Raw genomic sequence first — 5,900 nt, 5'->3', positions numbered from 1 at the left:
AGAAAGAAAGAAAGAAAGAAAGAAAGAAAGAAAGAAAGAAAGAAAGAAAGAAAGAAAGAAAGAAAGAAAGAAAGAAAGGAAGGAAGGAAGGAAGGAAGGAAGGAAGGAAGGAAGGAAGGAAGGAAGGAAGAAAGGAAGGAAGGAAGGAAGGAAGAAGAAAAGAAAGAAAGGGAGGGAGGGAGGAAGGAAGAGAAAGAGAGAGAAAAGAGTATTATTCAGAGGTGTTTTTAAAATTAAATGCAGAGAGTAGTTAGGCGCCACAGTGCATAGAGCACCAGCCCTGGAATTAGGAGGACCTGAGTTCACATGTGACCTCAGGCAACTTACTAGCTGTGTGACCCTGACCAAATCACTTGACTCCATTGCCTCTAAAAAAAAAATAGATAAATGTAAAGGAAGAGAACAGAAGGAAGGTCAGAAAAAAAGCACAGGGGTGGCCAGATAGCACAGCGAGTAAGAGCACCGGCTCCAGTGTCGGGATGACCTGGGGATCGAATCCAGGCTCAGACACTTAGCACCCACCCAGAAACACCTGTCCGTGTAACCCTGTGCAAGTTACTTAACCCCAATTGCTTTAAAAAAAAAAGCACAAACAGAACAGCTTTGAAAGCTATAGGTTGAATTTACTATATGCTTAAAAAGGAAAAAAAAAAAACAAGTTGTAAACCAGAGAGATTGGCACCTTTGTTAACAATGCACCACAAAGTAACAAATGTCCATTTCATTTGGTGCTAAATCCAGAATAAAAAAAATAAAAATAAAACAGAAAGAGCTATTGTGAGGAATGTGTAGTGCTAGTATGATAATATGGAAAGAACATGGTTTGTAGTCAGAAAAACTGGGTTCAAATTCTACCTCTGATGTTTATTATCCATGTGGCCTAGAACAACATCCCTGACCTCAGTTTCCTCCCATGTAAAATGAGGGAGCTGGACTGGAAGAACCCTTCCAGTTCTAGGTCTATGATCCTCTGATAGGGGGCTGATCAGAAATTAATAAAAGGATTACCGTGCAGCAATGAGGGCCCAGTTGAGGCTGGGTGATATGAATTTGTGTGTACTTAGTCCAAAGGCTTTCATGATTCCCTCCAGCAGCTATGGAGTTGCCTCAGGGAAGGCAGAGGGTAAGGGTATTCCAGGGTAGAGAATCATGGAGCTTGAAGACAGTGGATAGAGCACCAGGGAAAGGATTCAAGAGTGGCCAATAGTGCCTTGCTGAACTGGCTAACCATTGGGTTAAGACTGTGAAAGGAGAGAAGCAAAGCCTTGCTAGTTAGGGGTGAGAAATAAGAAGTCAGGGTGAGGATGAAGAGCTGGTCTAGGAGTAAGACATGTAGAAGAATTGATTGTGACCAGAGGGATTTCAAAGATCAACATCTTGGAGGCTGGATTACAATCCTTTTCCTTCTTCAGGGACTTGTTTAACCCAACTGAAGAGCTGCCTGGTCAGAGTAGACTTGGAGTAAAGGTGGCATTTAAAAATGATGATTCGATTAGTATTCAGAGGCAGATATTGTCTCTACCTTAGAAAGTATTTCCCAGGGAGCAGAGCTGTCCAAGAATTGAATGCCTGCCTTCTGAGGTAGTGAGTTTCCTGCCATTGGAGGAATTTAAGCAAATAATAGGAACTGGAATTTATAGATAGTGTTTTAAGTTTTCTCTTTGCAGATATTTTCTCCTATAAGCCTCATGACAAACCCATGAGGCTGGTACAACAGGTATGATTTTCTCCATTCTACAGATGAGGAAAATGAGGCCCAGAGAGGTTAAGTCATGGAGAGGCAGGATTTGAATCTGCATCCCCCTGACTCCAAGTCCAGGACTCAATCTACCATACTACAACCTGTAACAAAAGCTCTGTGGTCACCTCACAGAGATTTATGCATTGGCCAAGAAGTTGGTTTAAAATGCCAGGGGTGGGGAATCTGTGGCCTTGAGGCCACATGTGGCCCTCTAGGTCCTCAAGTGCAGCCCTTTATGAGCAGAACCAGAAAAACATTGTACACAGTAACAAACATTGTGTGATGACCAGCTTTGATAGACTTAGCTCTTTTCAGCAATGCAAAGATCTAAGACAATTCCAAAAGATTTATGATGGAAAATGCTATCCATATCCAGAGAAAGAACTATGGAGGCTGAATGCAGATTGAAACATGCTATTTTCTCTCTCCTTTTTCCCCTTTCTCATAGCTTTTCCCTTTTGTTCTGATTCTTCTTTCACAACATGACTAATGTGGAAACATGTTTAACATGATTGTACATGTATAACCTATATCAGTTATCAGGGGGAGGCCAGGGAAGGAGAAAAAAATTTGGAACTCAAACTATCTTTACATGTAACTGGAAAGAATAAGATACTATTAAGTGGAGAAAAAAAAGAGAAAGAAAAGCCCAGCTTCAATTAATAACAAACCAGAGGACCTCCGATGGAGTATATGACCCACCTCCTGGAAGAGAGTAATGGACACAAGATCCTGGGGACATACATTTTTGAACATGAGCAGTGTGCAGATTAGTTTTGTCTGACTGACAATTTGTTATGTTTTCTTTTTCTTTTTCCTTTCTAATAGTCATTGGTTGTGGGAGGTTGTCAGAGGACAGGAGGAGTTAGTTAATGTTGATGTCCCAAATCAAGAGAACGATTGAAACATTTTTTAAACACATAGCAGAACAGGACGAAGTCTGGAAGGAAATACAGACAAGCAGAAAAGTTTCAAAAGTGACATTTAGAATTTATTATATACTTTTTTTTTTAAAGCAAGCCATATGTTTAAAAAAAAAGCAAGCCATGTGAAATGGGGATTCACGGTTTCATATAGAATCCCCTTTTTATGTTCTCTGTGTGTGGAAATAGGGCAGCTAGCTAGGTGATACAGTGAGTGGATAGATAGAGTACCAGACCTGGAGTCAGGAAGACTCATCTTCCTGAATTCAAATCCAGCATCAGACACCTAGTAGCTTTGTGACCCTGGGTAAGTCACTTAACCCTTACTTTGCCTCAGTTTCCTCGTGTGTAAAATGAGCTGGAGAAGGAAATGGCAAACCACTCCAGTATCTCTGCCAAGAACACCCCAAATGGGGTCACAAAGAGTCTGAAATGACTGAACAACAACAAAAGTTAGTGAAAATGCTCTTTTTGGGGGAGATTTGAGTTCCAAATGAAAAAATAAAATTGAAAAGAGAAGCCCAACTTTTTATTATAATATTTGTGCCTATGGAAAAACATGATTTGATTTATAGTAAGAGTTCTATGGACACAGTCCTTTAAATAGGATGCCCTGCTTCTGAGAGGCTCTTGAATATTGAAGAAAATCCACAAGCTTCAGAATGCTGATCAGGGCATCAAGGTCCAATGGTGACACATGCTTCCCTCCTCTGGGAAGAAGAGTGTCAAGAAACAACATGTCCAAAGCCCCCCTTTAAAAGCATAAAAATGTACTAAAGCGAGGTCAAAGTCAAAGGGTCAGGATTCACATCTAGACTCTGTTAATTCCTACCTGTGTGACCTTAGACAAAACACTTCCCTTGTCTGGGGCTCAGAATCTTTCTCTATAATATAAGGAGGTTGGAGTAAATTATTTCTATGAGACTCTTTCCAGATCTGAATCTACGATATGAAGATTGAGCACCTCAGAAGGAAAATTTCCAGTGTTTGGATACCCTGCTGAGTCTTTGATTTGCAGATGGAACAGGTCACATTGCCTGATTAGCATGTGAATTCCCACAGTGTTTTTTTCCAGGCTTTACTGGGGACTTCAGTCCTGCTCCCCTGCATTCAGCTTTATAGGGGAGAAAATCTTGGTCCCAAACACAGCACCTGACACAATGCTCAATCAATCAGCATTCATTGATCAATCACTCATTAAGTGCCAGGCACTGGGGAGATAAAGAAAAAACAAAAACAGTCCTTCCTTACCCTCAGGGAGCTTATATTCTAATGCAAGGGACCACATGTATCTAAATAGGCACATGAAAGATACATACAGAGTAAATGGAAGGGGGAAACAGGGAAAGCTCTCCTATAAAAGATAGGATTTGAGCTGAATCTTGAAGGATTGTAAGAGGACAGGTTGAGGAGGTGGAGCTTCCTAGGCATACCATATAGGCCATACCATAGCTAACATAAAGGCATGGGAGATGGCAGACTTTTGGGGCGTCCCGTCTCGAGGGAAAGCACCCATCTCAGAGATCTTGTGGGAGAGTGCTTGGCCAGTCCTGGGGTCCTGAGATGGACCATCTCCCAGGGATGGATCTGCCCCACCAAGGAGCCCTTGTGCCTCCTACCTCAGAAAGGGTGGGAGACAAGAGTGGGGAAGGGAGAAGGGTGATGAATTTGGAGGCAGCAGTCCTTTCTGAATCTGGCTCTGCCACTTTCCACTAGGTGTGATTTCACTTCAAATTTCCTGGCCTCAGTTTCCTTAACTGTAAAATCACAGTAATAGCCAACATTTACATACAGCTTTAACATTAACAAGTTACTTCATGGATATTATCTCAGGTGGTCCTCAGAACCTCATTTTATGCCTCAATCAGCCTCATTTTACAGCTAAACGCCTGAGGTAGGATTTGAAGTCAGCTCTTGCTTCCGCGTAGGACACTCTACCACCAGGCTGGGTGGGAGGCTCTGCAAGGGTGGCCTATAAGGTGCCTTGAACCTCTAACCTCTACATCTAGATGCTATGACCACTAGATTGGGGGGGGCACATGGGGGACAAACATGCCCCTTAAAACTAATGATGAAATTTAGAGCTGCTTCTGAGCTGTGCATTCCTGTTTGATTCTCTGACCTGTTTGGGAATAATAACCCACCTCACAGGGCTTTGATGGGGACTAAATGAGATAAAGAAGGTGAAGCCTCACAGAGAGTACTCAGCTGACAATGGTTTACTATCATAGGGCTGGACATTTTCCACAGCTATTTCTGCATGATAAGCTTGGGAGGGAAGGAATAAAAATGCTGTCAGCCCCCTTTGGCAGTTAGGTGACACCTAGTAGAACTAGCTTTAGAGTCCAGAAGACCTGAGTTCAAATCCAGCCTCACACACTTACTAGCTGTGTGACCCTGGACAAATCACTTAACCTTTGTCAGCCTGAGTTTCCTCAGCTATAAAATGGGGGTAATAATAGCCTCTATCTTTCAGGGTTGTTGTGAGGATCAAGTGAGATAATATTTGTAAAGCAGTTAGTACAGTGCCTGGGTGGGAGGCAGCTGGAGGCTGTCAATGAGGTCAATGAGTGATTAAGGGTGGGAGCCAGATGAACAACAGAGGGCTAGGCTAGTATTTAGCAGTTAGTAACTAGGCTAGAGGTCTAGGCCCAGCCACAAAGTAAGGCTTACTGCCTCATGCAGATGCCTCATGAAATGAGACAATTTAATGAAGAGTCCAAGGGAGGTTCCCAGAGCCCATACCTCATCACAGGTGCAATCTCCTAATCTAAGACAAGGTAAGTGAGGGGCAGGGAGGCCAGACTTGCACACACCTGGTGTCTGGCAATAGTGCACTTTAGGGGAGGATTTGAGATGCTGTGTGGTTTCATTTTTGTGTTTTTATCTCCAGTACTGTCTGACTCGTAGCAAACCTTAATAAATGCCTATTAGACTGTTTGCTTGATTTGATTGGGAGCAGGAGTGGTAGGATGCAATGGGGAAAAGCTCTCAAGTCAGAGGAACTGGGTTCAAATCCTATCTCCAGAGTCATTTAAACTCCCTGGGTCTGATTTCTTCATCTGAAAACCGAGGGTCAGACTAGATGGCTTCCTGAGGTCCACACCGGCTTGACATCTATGATTCTAAGACTGATTCCTGACTCCAAGACAAGAGTTAAAATTTCCTTCTAAATCAAGAATAGCAAGGGGAATCAGTTTCATAGCCAAGACTGGTTCTCAGGTAATGTCTCCTAT

The 5,900-nt window shown here is 42.6% G+C and overlaps 1 long non-coding RNA gene across 7 annotated transcripts in view; it reads left to right on the top strand.

Annotated features, from left to right (window-relative positions):
* LOC138163740 (uncharacterized) overlaps positions 1-5,900 on the top strand; it is a 255,265-nt gene that overhangs the window by 141,224 nt on the left and 108,141 nt on the right. The window lies entirely within an intron of this gene.

This window comes from Petaurus breviceps, unplaced genomic scaffold (genome assembly GCF_028583685.1).
Source record: "Petaurus breviceps papuanus isolate PSGF00001 unplaced genomic scaffold, PetGlider_PUasm1.0 188, whole genome shotgun sequence".
NCBI classification, from domain to species: Eukaryota; Metazoa; Chordata; class Mammalia; order Diprotodontia; family Petauridae; genus Petaurus; species Petaurus breviceps.
The sequence above is the reverse complement of the archived record's forward strand: the minus strand, read 5'-3'. Positions and strand labels throughout refer to the sequence as shown.